This window comes from Protopterus annectens, chromosome 3.part1 (genome assembly GCF_019279795.1).
Source record: "Protopterus annectens isolate FY-2018-M chromosome 3.part1, PAN1.0, whole genome shotgun sequence".
Taxonomy (NCBI): Eukaryota; Metazoa; Chordata; order Ceratodontiformes; family Protopteridae; genus Protopterus; species Protopterus annectens.
Window position 1 is genome coordinate 844,371,021 of NC_056732.1, and position 23,472 is coordinate 844,394,492.

Genomic DNA, 23,472 nt, shown 5'->3' on the forward strand with positions numbered 1-23,472 from the left:
ACGTGAACCACATACTACAACCCTTGAAAGCTTAGTGTCAACCCACCGGGAAAAAAAATCCATAATCATCTTGCTCATTGTGGATTCTGATAATAAACATGCTCCTACTCTAAAGCATGAAAAAAAACCAATAATACTCAAAACCACAAACCATACAATAAACACGATAGACAACAAAAAAATATTCAGGTGCTTTACTCCTTCACTTTTTCAGGGTTTTTTACTACAGTCTGCAACTCTCTACTCTTCACCAATCATTTGCACCATGGAACAGTGTATTTTGTTGGACTACCTTACCAACTACTTTTCATAGGTTCATAGGTTGGTACTAGGCTATCAGCCCTAGGGCCTATACAAGCCTAGCCATAACAATTCCCTGGCTATTTCTTCCCACATTATTTACTTTCCTGGACCCCTGTCTAGCAGGGCGACTGACGTGATCCCTGGGGTGAATTTCCTTTCTCCCATCCAATCGTCAAGGTTCCTCTTGAAGAGGTCCAAAGAGGCACTCTGCTTGACATGTATGGGCAATCTATTCCAGAGTCTGGGGAGTCTCTGGGTCAGGAACCTATCCCTCCAGCATGTTTTGTTTATTGTGATGACAAGGTTTAGCTCCCTGAAGCGTGTAGCTCTGAGGGATTGGGATTTCTTTAAGTGTAGCATGTCCAACAGCTCTGGGTTTGACATGGCCTTGTATGTTAAGCAGAGATCGCCTCTGAGTAGACGATATGCGACAGAGTATAGCTGGAGTTTTTTAAGGCGGTCAGCGTAGGGCATCTGCTTTCGGCCTGTGTTTCTTTTAGTGAGGTATTTCTGAGGCGTTTCCAGTTGTTGCAGATGTCTTGAGAGGTACATACCAAATGGGGCATTGTATTCTATAATGGGTCTAATGAGGGATGAGTACAGTGGGACAATGACCTCCTTTTTTCTGGATGAAAAGCCCTTCGTGATGAGGTGTGCCACATAGAATTTAAGGTAAACTACACAATGTTAAGTAGAGGAACTCTGTTACCTGAACCTAAGGAAGATGTTATGGCTGTTCCAAAGGCTTCTAAGCTAACTCCCCTATTGTTCAGATTCTGTCAACAATAAGCAGCAGTGTTACTGCAAAAATGTTCATGCAGCACCTGATGATTCTGTGCTGCTTAACTCACACACACAAAAAAACGTTACCACATCAAACAGCTTTATGCCATATTTCTGGCATTACAAATTTGGCTTAGAAACAATAAATAGTGCTGTTCAGTGCCATCAAGACCAAACTGTCTATAGACAATGAGTATACTACAATACCTTTCCAGCCACCCCCATTGAACATGTACACAATGCTCGTCTTCACAGCTAATCAAGATGACAGTCAGATCTAGCCAAAAAACACCCACACTGCACATGAAACACTATAACCTCACGCATTATCCCACTATTCATTAATTGTAAAGTGGATATTGTTTAAAGTCACTGAGTTCGGCTCTCCAGTGTTGAATTCCCTAAACTCTTTTCTCTGTAGAATATTACTGCCACTGAGATTTTATCTTCATGCTAGTACAGAATCCTCTTCTGTGTGTGTTTTTCCTTCTCTGCAGTTGTGCGACCATGAAGTTTAAGTAAGGGGTGTGTGGGGGGGGATTAAGTCCCCCTACATGTGAAGTGCAGGGGTGGGGCTTGCCACAACCAAAAAAAATCTTTTTTTTTGAGATTTGTCAAATTGAAGCCTTAACCAGCTTGTTTCATCCAACGGAAACTAAACTAAATGACACTTGAAGAAAGCCTAGAGAAAAAGTAATCATGCAAACTGTCATCAATAAAGTGCTCAGGCTGTGAGGACTGCTTCACTAATTAAAAGGCTACCTCAGCTAAGAAGCTAAGCTGTACTGAATCCTATACTACTCTGTGAAGGTGACAGTGAAATAATATTTCCTTGTCTTCTATGAATGGACTTCAATAAACCAGTAATAATCCAACAAAAGTTAAATCTTGGGGCAAAATGCTGTGCCATCACTACAATGTACATCATTCCCTATGCTGGGCAAAACTCATGAAAACACCTGGTTAACTCCACTTCAGCAAAGCTCACATGCAGTCACATCAAGCACTGTTGTAGGCATCTAAATAACGCCAAATCCAGTCATGATGGCTAATAGTCGTATATTATTTAAAATCTGGTCAAATCTTTGCTGATCACTGCTTATCTATTATTTCACTTTTTCTTTAAGCACCTTGATCCTTATTCCCAACCCCTTGCCTCTCACTCCTTTCACCTAATTCCACCAATCTACAATTCAAACTTCCTGCAAGCATTCCAACATTTGGGTATTTTGTTGCTCTGAGACCCAAAGACATTCCTAATGGCAAAGTATACTGAATTGCAATTATCCATATGATGACAGTGCCTCAATGTGCCAGCAAAGTGATAACTTTGTTTTATGTATTTATTTATCTACCGGGAAATTCCAACTGGACACAAGTCCTTTTTCAGTGGAGGCCCGGGGAGAAAAGCTCCACAGAACAATAAATGAGCAGCAGAGTACATGAAGAACAATTGAATACACATACAACAGCAAATAATACATACTGCAGCAAACATTAGCTATACATACAATATGAAACATAGTAATGAACAGATATACCAATATCTAGCTAGAGGCTAGGAATAAAGGTTGGATGTATATACAGATGGTACTAAGCTCAAACAGATACTGTTCTAAACTTGTATACCTAAATCTTGTATACAAATATTGCACTAAATTCAAGCAGATATAAAGCAGAAGCTACACACGAAGGTAGAACACGCTAGAAGGGCTAATGGGATGGAAGGGGAAGATAGAGGAGTAAGAGAGGAGACTGAGTGAGTAGTATATGTGGCAGTGATAGGAAGCTAGGTGTAAGTCAGTTGGATATGTATTTGGAGTTGATATGAAGTGAGGTAGTTAAGCATGTTATAACAGGTCTGAGAGACTGAGTGAGGAGGGAAGGGGAGAGTAAAGGGTGAGCCAGAGCCTGCAGAGGAAGGAATGCAATGATCAGACGGTGTGAGGCATGGTGGCAGGGAGGGGAGAGGAAGGGGAGGTAAAAGAAAGGTTACTAGTCAGGATTGGTGAACGGGCATAACTAGAGACTTTTAAGTGAGTTTTTAGTGCAGTCTTGAAGTGATTGCGAGAAGGTAGTGTGTATTTATAGAGGGGGGGAGATTGGTCCATAATCTGGATATGATGCAGGCGAATAGTGCATCTCCTGCTGAGATCTTGGGTTTGGTCACTAGAAGTAGATTTTTGCTGCTGGAGCGTAGTGTTCTAGTGTTGCAGTAGGGCTGGAAAAGGTTTTGAAGGGATGGGACTTTAAGAGGATGGTTTACTAACTTGTGGGCAAGGGAGAGTTAATTCAGGTGAAGTTGTTGAGGAAGTTCAAGCCAGTTAAGTTCACTAAGTGAGATACAGTAGTGGCTGCGATAAGATGCACCAGTGGCAAACTTAGCAATTTTATTGCAGCAAGCCTTGAGCTTGTTTAGGTCTGTTTGTCTAAGGCAGGTATGTATAGGAGAGGCGCAGAGTAAAGTGGAGATTAGGCTGGAATTGGCAGCAGAAATTCTGGCCGTCTTGGTGAGGAACCGTTTGTTTCTGTACAATGCACCTATTTTTTGTGAACCTTTTTTATGGTAAGAGAAATGTGAGCATCAAATCTGAGACTGTTATCAATCTTAACACCAAGTAGTTTGGTGTGTTCTGCTGGGGAGATGACAGCATTGTCTTTGGCTAGAATACTAAAGTGGGGGACAACTGGGTTAGATTTAGTGGGTTGGAAGATAAGGAGTTTAGTCTTGCTCAGGTTGAGTACTACCTGGGCATTAATTAGCCGGTTTTCTACAGATGAAAAGGCTTCCTGTGTGATCTTACGAAGTTCAGGTATAGTTGGGGCTGAGTGGATGAGGGTGGAGTCATCTGCATACTGTATAAGAGAAGCATGCTTGGTGTCTGTGAATAGATCATTGGGGAAGAGTGAGAATAGTAGGGGACCAAGGATGGAGCCTTGGGGAACACCGAGTGTTACAGGAAGTTAAGGAGATAGGTCATTATGCCAGACAACGGATTGTTGGCAGACAGTTAGATAGCTGTGAAACCAATCAGTAGCTGATTGGGAAAAGGATAGGTTAGTGAGAAAAGAGATTAGAAGTTTGTATGAGACCATGTCAAAAGCTTTGGATAAATCCAGAAATATAGCAGAGGAGAACAGGCCATTATTTTTAGGATGAAGGATACCATTTGTGAAAGAGCAAGGCAGTAGTAGTGCTGTGGTATGGCCTAAAGCCATGCTGCGTACTGAAAAGTAGGTTATTAGCTAAGAGGCAGCCTAAGACTTGAGAATGGATGCACTTCTCAAGCATCTTGGAAGGTGGAGAAAGGATGGCTAAGGAGCGGTAATTGAAACGTTCAGTGGAGGAGCCACCTTTATGGAGGGGAAATGATGTGGGATACTTTCCACAGTGTGGGGACATAGCTTTCTGATAAGGACCAATTAATTAAGATAGAGACTGGATAAGCTAGGGCTTCTGCTGCTATTTTTAGGTATTCAGAGAGGAGATTGTCAGCTGCAAGTTTTGTAGGGTTATGTTTCAACAGAAGTTTTTATTATATAGGAGGTAGGTACTAAAAGAAAATACTGTGGGCAGAGTATTTGGTTTTGATGTAGGGAGGGTGAGTGGAGGGTTGTGTTATTTAGTCAGAGACAAAATGGTTTCAGTAAAGTGTTTATTGAATGAGTCAGCAATACTGCTGGAGGAAGGGGGAGTGGTAGGTGTGTGGGGGGGTGCCTACTTTACCTGGGTGGAGAATGGAGTTTATTGTGGACCAGAACTGCTTAGGGTTGTGATGGGAGGAGTTTAGGGCAGTCTGATAATATTGGGTTTTATCTTCTTTTATTTGCTTTTTGACCTTGTTGCACAACTCTAGGAATGACTGTTTAGAGGAGGGGGTTTTGTTAAGCGTCAGTGCTCCCAGGCCTTATCTCTGATTTTCATTAGTGCCTTGGTGCTTTTTTGTAGCCAAGGGGAGTACTGCGTTTTGACTCTGGCATTTCTCATGGGGGCATATGTGTTTAGGATGTTTAGGAAGGTGCTATTGAAGAAGTGGACGGCTTCATCCAGACTAAGTTACTTTAGTGGTGTCCAATCACATTTTTGAAGTGACGAGATAAAGGTGAGAAGGTTAAAATTTACCCTATTTCGGATTTGCCTATAGATGATGGGTTTAGCACAATTTAAGTGGTGTCCCAGAAGGAATGTTGGAGTGTGGTAACAAAGGCTGTCTGGTAGACAGTCAGCTAAGTATGAGTGAGGGTCTTTATTGACTAATATCCAGTCGAGAGTAGTATGTCTGTTAGAGGTTTTATTTATCCGGGTAGGTGACTGTATTAGTTGGGAGAAACCCTGAAGGTTTAGGTGCTGGGCTGGATGACTGTTACTACAAGATAGCCAGTTGATATTAAAATCAGGGTCTATATTACATGATAGAAACCTTAGGTTATCGAACACCTAAAGGTCGATCACTAAATATTGAACCCTTAACATCAAAAACAAGAAGTTAACTACTCACCATAACGTTCGATGTATGTAGTCCATCTCGCCTCACATTCTTACCCGTGGGGTTCGGAGCCGAACCTCGGCTCCGACTCAGCCATACTCTAGCTCGAAGTCTTCAACTGGCTCGTGACTAAGAGGTATCCCATGCTGCAATGCACCTATCCCCAGATCTTGTTTGCTGCGAGCTCACATACACACAAACACACTGAGGGGAAGAACCAACTCAACACATCAAGAAGGAGTGCTGAAAACAGAGACTCGACCTCTAGGTCCTCCAGGAGGGGGTAGGTGGGTGGGTTAGTAAGAATGTGAGGCTAGATGGACTACATACATCGAACATTATGGTGAGTACATAACTTCTTGATGTTATGTAGTCCAATCTCACCTACATTCTTACCCGTGGGACAGCATCCCTAGCACCTAGACCTTGGGCGGCTCACTGGAAAATACTCCTGAGCACTGTGGAACCAAATGAGGATCTGCCCCTTGATACCAGATCCAATTTGTAGTGACTAATAGAGGTGTGAGGAGATGCCCAAGTAGCTGCAGCACAAATATCATCCATAGACAGCCTAGCCTGAAAGGCAGTAGAAGTAGACATAGAACCCGTAGAATGAGCCTTTACTTTAAAGGGTAATTCCTTGCCATTTGAAGTATAGATGAAGGAAATGCAGCTAGAAATCGATCTGGACAGAGTTACTTTAGAAACTGAAGTCCCTAGTCTATTGTCTGAAAATGAGACAGAGTTGATCAGATTTCCTAAAATCTTTTGTTCTATGTAAATAGAAACGCAACTGTCTGTGGACATCTAGCTGATGAAACTTAAATTCTGCCTTGTTAGAGAATTCAGGGAAAAACACAGGCAGCTTGATGGACTAGTTGAGGTAGACCACTGAAGCAACCTCAGGCATAAAGGAAGGATTAGGTCTTAGCAAAACCCTATCCTTGTGAAATACCAAGTAAGGGGGCCGAACCGATAAAGCTTGGAGTTCAGAGACCCCCCTAGCCTAAGTGATGGCTATCAAAAAGACGGTCTTCCAAGACAAAAATTTAATGTCACAGGTTGCCGCAGGCTCAAAGGGAGGCGAGGTAAGCTGCTGTAACACAAACTGAAGGTCCCATGGCATTACAGGATCAAAGATTGGAGGTCGAAGTAGCATAGTCCCTTTCAGAAAAGCCCTACAAAGTCTGTGCGCCATTAGATTGGGTTCATTAGCAACATGAAAAGTAGAAATGGCTGCCAACTGCACTTTGATAGTTGTCGCAGCTGATCCCTGGCTAAACAGTTGAGAAAGAAAAGTACAGTTTTGTACCTACCATAAATGTAGATGTTCGAGTGTACACTCTGCTGCAGTCATCACACTTGGGGTTATCCTGTCGTCAGGCGGTCCCGCAGTCGGCCCGAACTCCAAAGTCTTGGTCCAGCGTCGGTTGCTGTTGCTTCTTCCCCGTCAGTGCGCCAGGGGTATATAAGAGGCATCCGACGCCATTTTCTTCAGTTTTTCTTGCCCCAGATGTCAGGTGCCCCCCCAAAAGGTGGTCAGTAGATAGTACCAATAATAAAAGTTTAGCACAAACAAAACATACATCCAGCTATAAGCAAATGCACCACAAAGGTTGCATCAGATTTTAAGGTATAGAAAGGTTTCAGTTAGGTCAGAGGGGATGGAGGGAGGGTAACCTGGACTGCAGCAGGGTGTACACTCGAACATCTACATTTATGGTAGGTACAAAACTGTACTATGTTCATCGTGTTACCCTGCTGCAGTCATCACACTTGGGTTGAATCCCAATGCTAAGGATGGGAGGTGGAGTCAAACAGGGTTAGAGGAGGCTAGAAGGCCCTGCAAAACTGCAGTGGTGAAGCCAGCTCTAGTCTTAGAGTAAAGTGGTAAGTGATAGTGTTTGGTGAAGGTGTGTACTGAAATCCAAGTTGCAGCTTCCAGAATATCCTTGGTTGGCACCCCCCTGAGGAAGGCTGTAGATGTAGCTGCTGCCCTGGTGGAGTGGGGCCTTATGCTAGCAGGAACTGGTTTTCCATGATGGGTGTAGCAAAAACATATGCAATGTCCTTTCCATTTGGAAATGGTATGTTTTGAGATAGCCTTTCCTTGTGATGCTGTAGCATAGGATACAAAAAGCTGGTCAGATTTTCTGAAAACCTTAGTTTTATCCAAGTAGTAATGTAGTTGCCTGTGAATGTCCAAGGAGTGCAGGAGTCTTTCTCCTTTGTTCTGTGAATTTGAGAAGAAGGTGGGCAAATGGATGGTTTGATTTAGAGCCACACTGGATACCACCTTTGGCATAAAGGAGGGGTTAGTTCGTAGAGAAACTCTGTCTTGATGAAAAATGAGGAAAGGCTCTACTGCCATTAGTGCCTGTAACTCTAAGACTCTTCTGGCTGAAGTAATTGCTAGCAGCAGGGCAGTCTTCCATGATATAAACTTTAAATCAGCTGAGAAAGCTGGCTCAAAAGGTGGCAGCGTACGTTTTTCCAGAACAAAATTGAGGTCCCAAAGTTGGTGTTGGTGCTCTCCTGGGAGGCCTAATGTTTTTGGCCCCTATGAGGTACTGCCTTAGAAGTGGATGTAAAAATAAGGGAGGATCCGTGTTGTAGTGAGTTGAAATAGCTGAGGCGTGGATTTTAATAGATGAAAAAAGAAAGTCCTTTGTGTAACATCTCAGTTAAATATTGTAGAATCTGAGGTATGTCCGGCTCAAGGGGATTTTGGCCTTTAGCTTGGTTCCAGGCGCAAAATCTTTTCCATCTGTCTGAATAGGCTTTCCTGGTGCTGGGCCTCCTGGCCTCCAGAATGACATCCATAACAGCTTGTGAAAGAGGAGCTGGCTGGTTGCTTAGGTGATTTGCCATGCAGCCAAATTTAAGGTTTTGAGATGGCTGTGTAGAATCTGACTGTCTTGCTGTGTGAGCAGATGAGGAATTTGTGGTAAAATCCATGGTGGGCCGTGGGCCATGTTCCTTAGTAGTGGGTACCAGTGCTGGCGTGGCCAGTCTGGGGCAATGAGTATCATGCGGGGTCTCTCCATTCTGACTTTCAGCAGCACCTTTGTGAGAAGGGGCAATGGAGGAAAGGCATATACTGTCAACATTTTCCAACTGAATGAGAGTGCGTCCACTTTCCAAGCTTGATGGTGAAATGTCCTTGTGCAAAATTTTGATAGCTGATAGTTTTGGGGGTTGGCAAACGGGTCTATGTCTAGGCGCCCCCATTTTTGAGTTATCATTGCAAATACTTGTGGATCCAGTTTCCACTCGTGGGGATCCATGATGTTCCTGCTTAGGTCGGCTGCCAATGTTTTCTTTTTTCCTGGCAGGAATTGTGCTTGTAATTGAACTTGGTAAGCCAGTGCTGTGTTCCACAAGGTCATTGCTTGCCTGCATAGAGGGTAGGAGTGTGTACCCCCTTGCTTGTTTATGTACCACATTACTGTGGTGTTGTCTGTCCTTATTATAAGCTGTCCTGGAAGCAAGAGGTCCTTGAAGGCTGTCAGAGCATTCTGTACAGCTAGCATTTCTTTTTGATTGATGTGCAGATTTCTTTGATCTGTAGTCCATATGCCTTGAATGCACTGTCCTGCCATGTGTGCCCCCCAGGCATAGTCCGATGCATCTGTTGTCATAGTTTACTGGCTGGGGGTAAGGTGAAAGGCTAACCCTTGTTGAGGTGATATGCCTGTGACCACCATAGAAACTCCTGTTGAAGGCAGGGAATGAAAAGTATCATTGTTTCCAAGCTGTGGCTGTGTTGAGTCCATACGCTTTTCAGGTACCATTGTAATTTCCTCATATGTAGTTCTGCAAATGGTATTAGTAGTATGCAAGATTCCATGAAGCCCAAGGCCTGCAGAATTTTTCTTGCAGGGAGTTGGGTCTTTGTTGCCATTATTTTGAAGTATTGAGTTAGTTGTAGTTGTTTGTCTGGGGTCAGATAAGCCATCCGGGCCGTTGTATTCAAGCTGGCACCCAGGAATGTCATATTTTGTGAGGGCACTCGTTTTGATTTCTTTTCGTTTACTGTTACCTTAGGCAACTTAGAAGGTGTTTTACAAACGCCAGATGTTGTAAGAGAATGTCCTTGCTTTCTGCTTGGATGAGGCAGTCGTCCAGGTATGGGTATATTTGAATTCCTCTTTGTCTGCAGTACGCAATTACTGGTGCCAGGCATTTTGTGAAGACCCTGGGCGCAGTAGATAAGCCAAAGGGCAGTGCAGAGAATTAGTAATGGGTTGAACCTGCAATGAAACAGAGGTATCTTCTGCAATTTTGTCTGATAGGGACATGCAGGTATGCCTCCTTGAGGGCCAACGTTACTAGCCAAGCCTTCTTGCCCAACATGGGAAGATGCTGCTGTAGTGTTAGCATCTTGAATTTGGGTACTTGCAAGTAGGTGTTTAGAACTGAAAGGTCCAGAATGGGTCTCCATGCATTGTCCTTTCTGGGGACTAGAAAGAGCCTTGAGTAAAATCCTTGGCCTTGCTCCTGTGTAGGTACCAGTTGAATGGCTCTCATGTCCATGAGAGCTGTAATTTGTTTTTGTGCCTCTGCCCATTGATTTTGTTTCAGGTTTGGCATTCCTTTTATCCATGGCAAGGTGTGGAAATGGAATCTGTATCCTTGTGAGATAATGTCTAGGACCCATTTGTCCTTTGTGATGATGCGCCAGTTGTCTGCAAAAAGTGCTAATTTTCCTCCTAAGGGAGCTGCCAAGAGAGCTTTCTTGGCAGTTTGAGGTTTAAGTCATTGTGTTTGTCTTCTAGTAGTTTGGGGCCTGTCTTCTCCTCCCTTCTGTGTTGCAGTGCCCCACTGGCGAGGTTTGTAAGGGATTTGTGCTTGACCTCTGCCCCTTGGGCGTCTGTATTTACCCCTCTGTGGTCTGTCAGAAGCTGGAAAGGACCAATTTTTTGTTGGCCAATTTCTGCTGAAGTGTGGGGGTTGTAACTGTAAGAAATCTTTGACCGTCTGCATAGATTTTGCCTTATCCTCCATTTTCTTTAAAACCTCTTCTGCTTTAACCCCAAATAAGACAACCTGCTGTAAGGGTACATCTAATAACTTTGCTTTAACATGATCAGGCAGCGTTTGTTCCCTTAACCAAGCATGCCTACGTATAACAGACCCAGTAACAGCTGCTCTACAGGAAGCTTCCAAGGAATCAAATCCACATTATAAAGTATGTTTGCCCACCTGTTCAGCTGCATGCAACAGATCCTGCATTTCTTTGAATTCAGACTGTTGAGGGTGCGTGTTCAGTCTTTTGTTTTAATTGAGACATAAGGAATTGCTGGTATTTCAGCATGTGAAATTGACAATTTAGTGCTCTCATAGCTAGAGTAGCGGAGATGTAAACCTTCTTCCCCCACCTATCTAGTGCTCTGGAGTCCCTTTCAGAGGGCACAGGATTTTTAGCCATAGAAGCCTTAGCCCCTTTGGGACCCTGGGAGATTGTCTCTGGGTCAGCAATAGGGCTTTTGTAAAAGAATTTGTGTGAGTCAGGCACTCTATAATATCTGTCTGGTTTGGCTGGAGCAGGAGGCAGAGAATCTGGATTTAGACTAGATTCTAAGTAAACATCATCCACAATGTCTAAAACTGGAGGGATAGTAAGTGGTCTGTGCTGGGAGAGTAAAAGAAACTCTCGGAGCCTTTTCTTTGAGTCGGAGTAGTCCTGACCTTCCCAGTGGAAATGTTCCCTCATGGTATGTAAGGTTTCCCCAAAGGAATAGTCTTCAGGGGAGAAGCTGAGGGAATGGAATCTTCAGCATCAGAATCTTCATAAGGGGGAAAGGACTAATCCTGTTCCTCAGAGGAGTCTGAGGAAATAGACACTTGATCAGAGGAGGCACAATCCTCCTCTTGTCTAGGCCTTTTGTCTGGGGGGGTTGGGAACCCCTGATCAAAGAAATCAAATCTTCAGCCATTTTAAGCATCTGTTTCTTAGGCATGGGGCCTTGTACTGGAGACTGATGTGCAGTCTTTTTTGGTTTTAGAGGAGTCTTAAGCTTAGCATAAGATTTTATGGTGAGAGTAGTCGGTCTGAAGACACCTTCTGTGACCGAAGGTGTTTCCACAGCCCCGGTTTCTCCTTCTGCAATGTTGTCGGTAGGGCCTAAAGAAAATGGCTGTGTCGGCCTAGTACTCTCTGCTTGAGAATCCGAAGCGGTCTGGGGTTCCAATTCTGCGGTCGCCAGGCGCTGCGTAGGCGCCTCACTGAAAACCGGAAAACCGGCGACCAGCCCAGCCGAGGCCTCGGAGTCTGGCTTGGATCTAGGCTGCCTGTCTTTATCTTTGCGTTTTTTATGCATGCCGGTAGTCGGTTGCTCCGACGACATAGTGTAATTAAATTTCCTACCGAAGTAGTGTCGTGTGAAATCAAAGCGTCGCTTTATAGTTCGCTTATTGAACCTAGCACAAAACCGACAACCAGTGATGTCGTGGTCTGGGCCTAGGCAAGGTATACAATAGGAATGAAAGTCCTTATGAGGTATTTGCTTCCCACAAGAAATGCAATTGTTAACTTTTTCTGACATCCGACTGAGGCAAGAAAAGGTTCCCCAATGGGGTACTTAGCTTTGAAGACTTCGGACTGAAATTGGCTTCGAAAATCTCAGGTGTCGGCCGACCGGCACTTGCGAACTGCTTCTGCTTTGGTCATCGCGTGGCAAGAAAGACTGAAGAAAATGGCATTGGATGCCTCTTACATACTCCTGGCACACTGACGTCGGGGAAGAAGCGACAGCAACCGACGCCGGACCAAGACTTTGGAATTCGGGCCGACTGCGGGACTGCCTGACGACAGGATAACCCCAAGTGTGATGACTGCAGTAGGGTAACACGATGAACATCTCTAAAACTGATGAGATGGGAGCTGTACAGGGATCAATCTGCCTTTCATGAGCCCAAACGGAGAATCTCTTCCACTTACTGGAATAAATCTTCCTAGTAGAAGGCTTGTGGGAGGAAGACAGAATATGAACCACCTCTGGTGAAAAATCATGAAGTCTGACTAGGGACAGAATTGGAGCAGCCATGCTGTCAATCTGAGGGTCTGAATGGAGGAGTGGAACTGCCCTGGCATATGAGTCAACAGATCTGGCTCTAGGTCCAGAATCCACGGATCATCCATTAGATAAGGGTGAAGAAAAGGAAACCAGATCTGATGAGGCCAGTGCGGTGCAATTAGTATCATTTTGCTTCCCAAGGATTGTGCTTTCTGAATAACCTTAGTTATCAGGGGAATTGGAGGGAAGGCATAGAGAAGACCGGAGGGCCAATCGTGAACTAGAGTGTCCCTGGGTGCCTCCCCCTTCGGGGGAATAAAGGTGAAGTAGCTGCTGCATTTGGGATTGAGGGGGCTGGCAAATAGATCGCAGCAAGGCTGACCCCCATCTGCGAAAAATCCGTTCCACCACTTGTTTGTTCAGGGACCACTCGTGAGGCATCAGAATAGCTCTGCCCAGCCTGTCGGCAATCACGTTGGACTTTCCCAGTATGTGCGATGCCACTAGAAAGGGCCGGGAAGATACTGCCCACTGCCACACTCAAATGCCTCTCTGCAAAGGGGATACGACCTGGTTCCTCCCTGTTTGTTCAGATACCAGACCACTGGCATGTTGTCTGAGTGGATTGAAATTGTCCCATGAGGAAGAAAGCTTTGAAGTGCTTGCAACGCTAATAGCGCCGCTCTCATCTCTAAGACACTGATATGCAAATGGATCTTGTGTTCCTGCCACGTGCCTTGGACTGTCCTGCCGAGATAATGCCCCCCCCCACCCGATCTGGGAGGCATCTGTGGTCACAGTGGCAATCGGAGACGGAAGAACGAAAGGCATACCCACATTGAGATTGCTGGTCTGAAGCCTCCAGCGCAGATCCTGCTTGCACTTGTCGGTTATTACAATAAGATGGGAGAGCGGGAGATGCTGAAGAGACCATTGGGCAAAGAGTAGCCACTGAAGAAGCCTCATGTGTAGTCTTGCAAGAGGAACTAGCATAATCATGACAGCCATTGTCCCTAACAACTTGAGGATCACTTTTGCCTTGACCTTTTTCAGTGGTAGTAGAGCATAGACCTGCTGCTGTAAAACCTGAATTCTTTCTTCTGGCAGAAAAACCCTCATGAGCACCGTGTCTAATTTGGCACCTATAAAGGTAACACGCTGCGAGGGCAACAATGCAGACTTCTTCCAATTCAAGGTAATTCCCAGACTTTGGCACAGTGCAATAGTGGCGTCCCTGGTCTGCAGTAGTAGATGCCTGGTGGTGGCAGACAGGAGCCATTTGTCCAGGTACGGAAACACTTGTAATCCCAGACGTCTCAAGTGAGCCATTACCACTGCCATGCATTTGGTGAACACCCTAGGGCCTGTGGTCAAACCAAAGGGCAGGGCGCGAAACTGAAAATGACTGGCTCCCAGCCAGAAGCGTAGGTGACTTCTGGATGCCCTGTCCATTTTTATATGGTGGTAAGCATCCTTGAGGTCGATGGAGCACATCCACACATCTTTCCCTAATAATGGGAGAATTGACTGTAAAGTGACCATGCGGAACTTGGACTTATCTACATGAAGGTTCAAACGGCTGAGATCCAAAATGGGTCTCAGGTCCCCTGTTCTTTTCAGCACCAAAAAGAATCTGGAGTAAGTTCCTAATCCTACTTGGTCTGACGGGACGGGCTGGATGGCTCCTTTTAACAGCAACTTTTGAACTTCTAAGGTTGCGGAATCCCTTTAACTGGGTGGGACATCTGGGATTCTTTTGTTTGGAGGGGGACATGAAAGAAGGGGAATATGATAACCTCTGGAGATTATCTCTAATACCCACTCGTCTTGGGTGATGCCTTGCCAGGCTTCTGGGTATAAAGAAATGAGACCCCCGACTGGCTCCAGAGAAGCACAGTCGGGCCTCCTCTCAGGAGCGCTGGTAAGGAAAACCACAAAAGGAATCATGGTCCCTCTGGTTACACGGGCCTCCTCTGTCTCTAGGGCGGCGTCGACCTGAATTTCCACCCCCTCCTCTGCCTCTGGAGGAGGAATCACTCTGTGCATCATGAAAAAACCTCTGCGATTTTCTGAACCACATTTTCCCACCTTTCTGGCCCTTGGGATAAGGTCTAGAAGGCATGGAAAAACAGACTCCCACGGCAGACAGGGTTTTTCCTTCCTGCTCGCACCTAGTGAGAGTGTCCTTCACCTTGGTTCCAAATAAGGATGAACCGTCAAAGGGTGCGTTGGTGAAGGTAGACTTGAAAGCCTCCACGAAGTTGCACAGGCGCATACAGGAGTGTCTCTGCTCGCTCCATCGGCTGCGTAAGAGATCAGCCTCATGGAGGAGTTGGTAATAGAATTCAGGGTAGACATCTGAGCATTGACTTTCTGAGCCACAGCATCAGAAACGTTTCCCTGTAAAGAATCTCCCAACTCCTTTAGGAGATCTCTCTGGAGCCGTGTAAAATGCGATAAATAGTTCAGCGACCACAGTGTAAAGGCTGTCCTGTCCATAGCCCTGGACTCCTTGTTAGGGGGATGGACGGTAGATGAAGTTTCTGCAAGTTCCTTTTTGGTGTTCTGCTGCCACCACCATAGCATCTACTGGAACGCCTTTTGTAAGAAATTCTTTATCAGGGGGAGCAGACAAAAACTTGTTGGGTCTCCTAGGGACCAGTTCCACAGTGTCTGGAGTTTCCCACACCTTTCGACAAATAAGGTCCAGGAGCTCGTCGAATGGGGGAGAAACCCAAGAGGTGGAGGGTTGGGTCCCAAAGGCCTTCAGGAACACAGACTCCTCCTCAGAAGGGGCTTTAGATGGCCAGTCGCCTCTCTGTCTCAGTATTTCCAAGATAACTGAAAAAGAGATATCGTCAAAAGACGACTTAGGGGACCCCTGTGACTCCTCAAGGTCGGTGTCAGACGTGAGACACTCATCTTGGGAGTCAATGTGCTTCCTCTTACTCTCTTTCTGGGTGGCTCCGCAGGTAAAAAATCTGGGGAGGCCTCAGAAAGCTGGGGACCACTCATGGAGGTATCCTGAGGCCTTAGGTCTCTGCTGTCCCTAGATAGAGGGTGATCTGATACTGATATTGGTGTTGGAGGGGGAAGAGTGTCGGTGCCATAAGATGCAGCCGACGACCTGGCCAGCACACTCCTCATGACCTCGAAATCTAATCCCCCCAGTTCCGAAGGTCAACTAACTGCAGAAGACACCCTCGGAGCCGAGGAAATAAGGTCCGAAGCCGATGTCGGGTCCACGCTCACCCGTGCCGAAGCACTGAGAGGAAGGCTCGGAGCCGAAGAAGATCGACCCGATACCTCCCTCTCGGCTCCGACCAGCAAACTGTGAATCCTGGACCCCGTGGACGACGCAGATGGGGTCGGAGCAGAGAATGGAGCAGAGATGTCAGAAGGGGCTACTGGAACTGACCTCGAGGCATCAGATGGAACCGACAGCTCTGGCTCCGAAGAAAGGTCCAGAGGAGGAACAGCCAAAGATTAAAGGAGGATGGGCTCTGGAGCCGACTGGGCCAGAGCCGAAAGCAATTTAACCTGCACTGATGACTGGAGCAGTTTCCTCACCACTCTATCGACATCGTCATTGGAAAGTGCCCTAGAGGACATGGTCGGAGAAACCTGTCGAAAAACTGGAGACCGGCTCCGAACTGACAAATCTGTCACCGGCTCCAATAAACCGGTAGCTGATGTCGACATCACTGATGCACCGTCTTCTGTCGGCCCCTAAGCTAGTGGAGCCAAAGAAGCAACTGTAGTTTTAATGATTTTCTCCGGCGGTTCCGAGGAGACTGATGGAGCCAGAGAGCGTTTCTTAGAAGATTTTTTTGTCCGTCTTTTTGTCTGGTTTGGAAGGAGAAGACCTGGAACTGGAAGACCTCGCCAAATCCTCTTCAAAGGAAGGTTTCTGCAATCCCCTTAATATTAGCTTGTTTGTCCTCTCTTGTAGCACGCGAGGGCTGAAAGTGTGACAGAACAAGCAGGATTCCTGTAAATGAATAGCCCCCAAGCAATACACGCACACAGAGCGCCCATCCATCAAAGACATCTTGTTGTTACACTTGACACACTTTTTAAAGCCCGAATGCCTGTGCTCTTTAGAATCCTTAGACATGTTAAAGTCAAGAACACACACACACACACACACAGGGGAAAATGGTAGGGGCACCTTCACCACAGAAACCAAACAGAGCACAGAAAACTAGAGCCTCTAACTTAAATGGCCTAGAGACCGCGGGATAACCACAGGGAGGACTAGGTCCTCTAAGTTAAATGGGCCTAGCCCAGGAAATAAGGGGAACAACAAACAGTCGCACAACAAAGAACCCACTAACAGAAGGAATCAACCTGATACACAACAAGAAACAGAAAACAGGGGAGGACTAGGTCCTCTAACTGAAATGGGCCTAGCCCGTAAACACCAAGGGAAACGGGATACCAAGAAAAGTTAAACTGAACCAGTCAGAAGCAAAACACACACACTAGCTATTAAAATAGCTTTTGGAGCTACTAAGTTGAAAAATAAGTAGAAAAATTGTACTTAGCCACGGCCAAAAGCAAGACCACGTCCGAGCTGTACGAACGGCAAATGAGATCTGGGGATAGGCGCATTGCAGCATGGGATACCTCTTAGCCACGAGCCAATTGAAGAGTTCGAGCTAGAGTATGGCCGAGTCAGAGACGAGGTTCGGCTCCGAACCCCACGGGTAAGAATGTAGGCGAGATTGGACTACATAACATCAGCCGTTTCCACATAGGGAAACAATGCCATTGGCCAAATTAAAAAAAAAAGTTTTAAACAGAAATGAAGTGGCTTCGCCCCCCACACCCCCTAACTAAATATACCAACTCTGAGATCGCTCTACAGCAGAGAAAGAACAAAATCCCATGTAATGGCCAAATGACTCGTTTCCCTGTGTGGAAATGGCTGTTCTCAGTTTTCAGATATCGACATTTAGTGTTCGACCTTTAGGTTTTCGATAACCTAAGGTTTCAATAACATAATAGGGATCCTTAAAATCACCTATGATTATGGTTTCCTGGGGTAGGGAATGGTTAGCTCAGTTCAAGAGGTTTTCCAGGGGTGGGATGTTCTGGCCAGGTGGGAAGTAGCATCCTACGATGTTGACTGTTTTATTTGGGTTTAGTTTGAGGTTGGCATATAGGATTTCTTCATTTCCAATGTGGGGGGCAGATGTGTTTAGGATCTGAATGTTGAGGTGGTATTTAAACATTAGAACCACACCACCCCCCCTTTCTTTTTGCAAATCATCATGCCTTCAACTGACATAAAATTCTCAAGTGTGCATGACAGTTTGCAAAAATAAAAACTAAAATACAGCAACATGCTTTTGGTCCATGATATTGCTAATGTTGATCTGTAACATTCCATATGAGCTGCTCCATGACCCAGAGGGAAAAAGCCCTGATTTATTATGTCTCAGGTGACCGGTTTTTGAATAGTAACCTAGGCACCTGTAACAGCAGGCAGAGGAGGATGGCAGTGAGCATCTGCTGCTTGCTTGCCTATCCTGGGAGAAGGAAGACAGCTCTGGCTGGCCACATGGATGGCACCTAGTGGGAGCACTTGTTGTCTGCCCTGTGGAGCTTGGGTTGATCAAGCCCATGTTGCCATGTGCAATCACACTATGGGCTGATGAAACCCTCAGAGGACAACTAAAGTGGAGCTTGGAAGAGCCACCACAGGGAAGAGGGAAGTGCTGCACCACGGAAGTGGGTAGGCTGCCCTGCTCCCTACCACTTGATTCTTGCCAAGAGTGGCTGAGCCATGGAGAATTCCTGGGCACAAACAAATGGGCCAATTGGGTACAAACAAAAAATGTTTATAAGAAATTTTTAGAGTAATCTGCTTTTTTTTTTTTTTTTTAATAAGAGTAATCTGGTTTGAGATTCCAATTAAAGGGTCCTGGGACAGACTTACCCAGTCAACACACACTGCAATCAAAAAAAAAAAAAAAACCTCCCTTTTCTACTTGCACTTTCAAAAGATTTACTCATCCTCAACAAAAAGCAACAGGAGTTTTATGCCCTGTGGCTTTACATTAAGAAGGGACTATTTTTAAATATAGAGCAAATTTACCCCAACTCAATTCTAGCACCCATACTTGTCTACGATAATGATGATGTACCTACATAATGCTGCACCTATCAACTGGACAAGAAGAAAAATCTTAGTGGGAAGAGTGAAGTGACCCAAACCCACACAAGGATTTTGTTCTGGTGACAATTTTGGAGAGCATGTGAAACAAAACACTACTAAACCTATTCCCATCTTCTCCCAAAACACCTTCTGAAAATCAGCTACAGGGAGGAAGCGGTCAATGACACGTGTAAAATACACTGAGGAAAAAAGCACGTATAATAAATTTCTTGACAAATTAAACACTGAAAAAGCTCATGATTTACTTAATTCCAAATGAAACTTTATGCTATACAGCAAACAACATAAAACAGTTTTCACTGAAGTAAACGGACAAGCAGACATGGTCATGAACAAATGACATCACAAAACAAGTTGGGGGTAGCCATCGTAGTTTGTGTCAGCACTTTTATTTCGGAAGTGGCTGTTTGCTCCATGACCATTTGTTGATTTAATATGTTTTTAACTCATAAAGAAAAAACTAATTTTTACACTACAAACTGGACCACACATTTTGAGCATCACCTTGAACAGGCAGAAACAATGCTTATGTAAAGAGGGTACTTTAAACTGCTGAACTATTAATCTACTCTAAGGAAGTATTTTATGTGGTTATACAGCCAGTTAAACAATATAAAACATGAATGAAGTGATTTGTTTACAGCATCAGAAGCCTTGTCTGACTCCATGTTCGTTTAAGCTGGAGATGTGTTTCATTCATTAATTTTCTAAAACTTGCTTTGCACTCTTCTGGGTCACAGGGGAGCTAGAGCTGACTCCATCAAGCAAAGGACAAAAAAACAAGCAAACCATTTTTAGATGGGATGAGTGACTAATCCGTTGCAGGATATGCACAAACACTCAACATGCCCAACATTTACAACTTAAGGCATTTTAGAGTACCACCTACAATGCACTTATCTGTACAGTCTTTTCAGCCTCAATAAAATCTATTCCACTACAAAACCTCAGGTATCATCACAGCTGACAGCAAAAGGAAGGAAGCTCAGGTTCAATCAGGCCCCCAGCCTCACCCCCACCTTCAGAAAGAAAGTGTAGTAAAAGGCACAGGAGCCTTGGCAACAACTAAAACTACAACACTTGCACTTGAATGCAGAATCAATGCTTTAATTTGTGTTGTTAAGTGTTTCTTTGTCATATATAAATAGTCACCTCACTTCTACACCTATAATAAGTTGATTTTAAATGCAATTAATACATATAGTCAGAAAAGAATAATAGACTACATTCAGCACTTAACCTGGTGGACGTTTGCAGATGGCACAAGTGACCAGAGCAAACCTATTTTGCATTGTAAACGAGTGAATAAATCTTAATGGATTAAGAATGATCAGCTATCAACACACAAGGGAAATTAAGTGCTGAAATGCCCGCATTGATTATTTTAAATTATTAGCCTTACTTTATTCTGGAATTTGTATGCTTTTAGTGAGCTTTAACACATTTACAAGACTTATTGACTATAATTACAAAAGAATTCAAGTAATGGACACATCAATTATAAACAACATGTCTTGAGCAGACAGTTGCATAAAGAATTTTAAACAGAATTCCATTAGTATCTTCCTTTTAAGTTTTAACCGGGCACTGTCTGCACCCAAGAAGCAGACTAAGAACCTATGCTTGCTATTTGCTGTGTCGTGTGTGTGTGTGTGTGTGTGTGTGTGTGTGTGTGTGTGTGTGTGTGTGTGTGTGTGTGTGTGTGTGTGTACATGAGTATGTCAGTGATAAAATAAAATTTAACAAGAACTGTTGAAGTATATTTAGACAGGTCAAGCTTCTTTTTACAAAAGCCTCACACACAAACTTAAGAAGAAAGAAGTAAAATATAAAGAACCACACAAACTGACAGCCTTTCAGAATTCCTGTTAATTAGGAAACCTCAACGTGAGGTTAAAATAGATTCAGTGATGTGCAAGAAGAAACAGAGAGAGAATGACTGTGTACTTCTGCCGAAAAGGTCACTATCAGGTTATCCTGCAATCAGCTTTCTAAATATAATAGATGGGACACTTGAAGCAGTGCTACATTAACGGGACAGCAGTGATGAGCTACATTTAAAGGCTAAGCAACCTGTGTATTGGGGTACCAATGACCATATCAACATACCACGGTACATAATACACAGAACTGATAAAGCTGGGAACATCTTATCACACAGGAAGAATGATCACAGCAAAATAGATTCTAAAATAAAACAGCAGAACAGGAATACCACAAATGAACTTTTGAGATAGAAAAATGAAAACATATTTATTTATTTATTTTTTTATTTTATTTAACATTTGTTGACCGGGATAGTCTAACTGGATTTATGTCCATTTTCAGTAGAGTCCCGGGGAGATAAACTCCACGAGATTACTAGACTACTAACATACAGGTACTAGTTATACAGTTAAATACTACAAATTTTAAACAGTTTAGGAATCTTCACAGTTTATACAAAAAACACGCTACAAGCATTAGATAAGATATTTTAGACTTTATGTACAAGACTTCATTAGTAACTAGAAAGTAATTGTTAAACAAATGCATACTTCAAGTTTCAACAGTTCAGTAATGCTCTCAGTTTAAACAATACTTGTTGCCTGCCTTAGGTAGGATGCTTTAGAATTATATGCAGAAGAATTTAACTAGTTATTTAAAGTATCTCTATTAGGATAAGATATGTTTTTGCCAAGGATAGGCCTTGATCTAAAAAGACACAGATAGAGCAGGAATTAGGTGTTAAGAGAGGGTATTTGAGATATAGTATGACATTAGTCTGGATTTGTACAGGGACATAACCAATGGGTTTTAAGATAGAGTTTCAGATTGTGTTTAAAAAGTGTAAATGAAGACAGTGATGTAAGTTCATGGGGGAGGTGGTTCCAATACTTTCCAACTGCATTTGAGAACAGAGCATTTCCTGCCATGTTATTAGACTTACATGTTGATACAAGTAGTTTATTAGATGAGCGTAAAGTTGAAAGGTTCTTATATTGGGTAATGAGATTAGCAAGTGTTGGGGTATTGGTAGGTTGGAAAAGGGTTTTGTTTTAAAGTGAATCTGATTCAGAAGCTCTAACCAGCCTAATTGTTTCAGATTATGGCAGTGATGGGTCCTAAAGGAGGAAGCAGTAGCAAATCTGGCAATGCTACTGTAAGCGTTGGCTAGCTTGTTAAGGTTATTTTTTGACAAGTTGGTATATATGGAAGAAGCATAAAGAAGTGTGGAGATAAGGTGGGAATAGGCAATAATGGTTCTGGCTAGTGGGGAGAGAAAGGGTTTTATCCTATAGAGGGAGCCTAGTTTCCTGTTTACAGTTTTTATGGTATTGTTGATATGGGTTTCAAAGTTCAGGTTGTTATCAATGGTTACCCCTAGAAGTTTAGTTGATGGATCGGAGAAATGAGTGTACCATTATTGGATAAGACTGAAAAGTTCATTGGGAGTAATTTACGGGTAGGAGTGAAGAGGAGGAGTTTGTTTTTGGGGGGGGGGGGTTCAAGAGGAGGCAGCGTTGTAGAAAGCAATTTTCTGTTTTATTGAACATTGTCTGAGTTAGAGTCTGTAGTTGGGATTGAGATTTAGCTGAGCAGATTATTGTCGAATCATCTGCATATTGTACACAGTTAGTTAAAGGAATAGCTAGGTTGAGGTCATTGAAAAATATTGAGAAAAGGAGGGGGCCCAATATAGAGCCCTGAGGAACACCTAGGGTAACTGGGAGATGGGATGAGAGGTTGTTGTCCCTGCCTGCTGTCTATTATCAAGGTAGGACTGGAACCATTTTATAGTCTTTGTGTCCAGAGAGAAGGATTTTAGAATATTGAGAAGTAAGTGGTGGTTGACCATGTCGAATGCTTTTGAAATGTTGATGAAAACTGCTGAAGAGAGAAGATTGTTATTACAGTTTTTATTGATCATGTCAGTGAAGGATAGGAGTGCAGTTGTTGTACTGTGGAAAAGCCTGAAGCCATGTTGAGATTTGGCCAGTAAATTGTTCTGGAGTAGGTGGTCTAGTAACTGTCTGTGGATGCACTTTTCCATTATTTTAGCTAATGGGGAAAGTAGAGCTATGGGACGATAGTTAGAATATTCTCTGCAGTTTCCACCCTTGTGTAGGGAGATAATGTAGGAGATTTTCCAGGTGGTGGGAATAGTGCCTTCTTGTATGGTTCTATTTATCAGCAATGATACAGGATAAGCTATGACTTTGGCTGCCTTTTGCAGGTAAAGTTCTAAAAACAATGTAGAAAGGGAAATATACTGCTGATGGTTGGGGAAGGGGATTCCCCAGTCATTTTGTGCACTCTTGCTCCAGCTATATCATAAAAACATCATTCTTAAAGTACCAGTCAGAGAGCTATTTGTACAGAACAGCCTTAGGCTAGATTGTCCAAATAAGGATGGATATGCAGTAGACAGATTTAGATGTGGGTGCCCATCTTTGTGTGAAAAAACAAAATAAATAAAATAATATCAAGACACTCTACAGCAAAGTTTCTCAAATTATATATGGAAAATCGTTGGAAACCAGCGCTAGCAGAACGACTGCACCTGAAAATCACAGTGAGCCTGAGGAGCTACAGGACTAGAAGAACTATGAGAAAAATCAAATTTGTGTTTCAAAGGAAACAAATCTCTTTAAACAAAAACACACACAATAAAAACAAGCAAGAACAATAATTTTTATGGCACTAATAGAAAACT

At 43.7% G+C, this 23,472-nt stretch overlaps 1 protein-coding gene across 1 annotated transcript in view; it reads right to left on the reverse strand.

The window, feature by feature from the left end:
* ZNF407 (zinc finger protein 407) overlaps nt 1-23,472 on the reverse strand; it is a 3,063,484-nt gene that overhangs the window by 2,651,940 nt on the left and 388,072 nt on the right. The window lies entirely within an intron of this gene.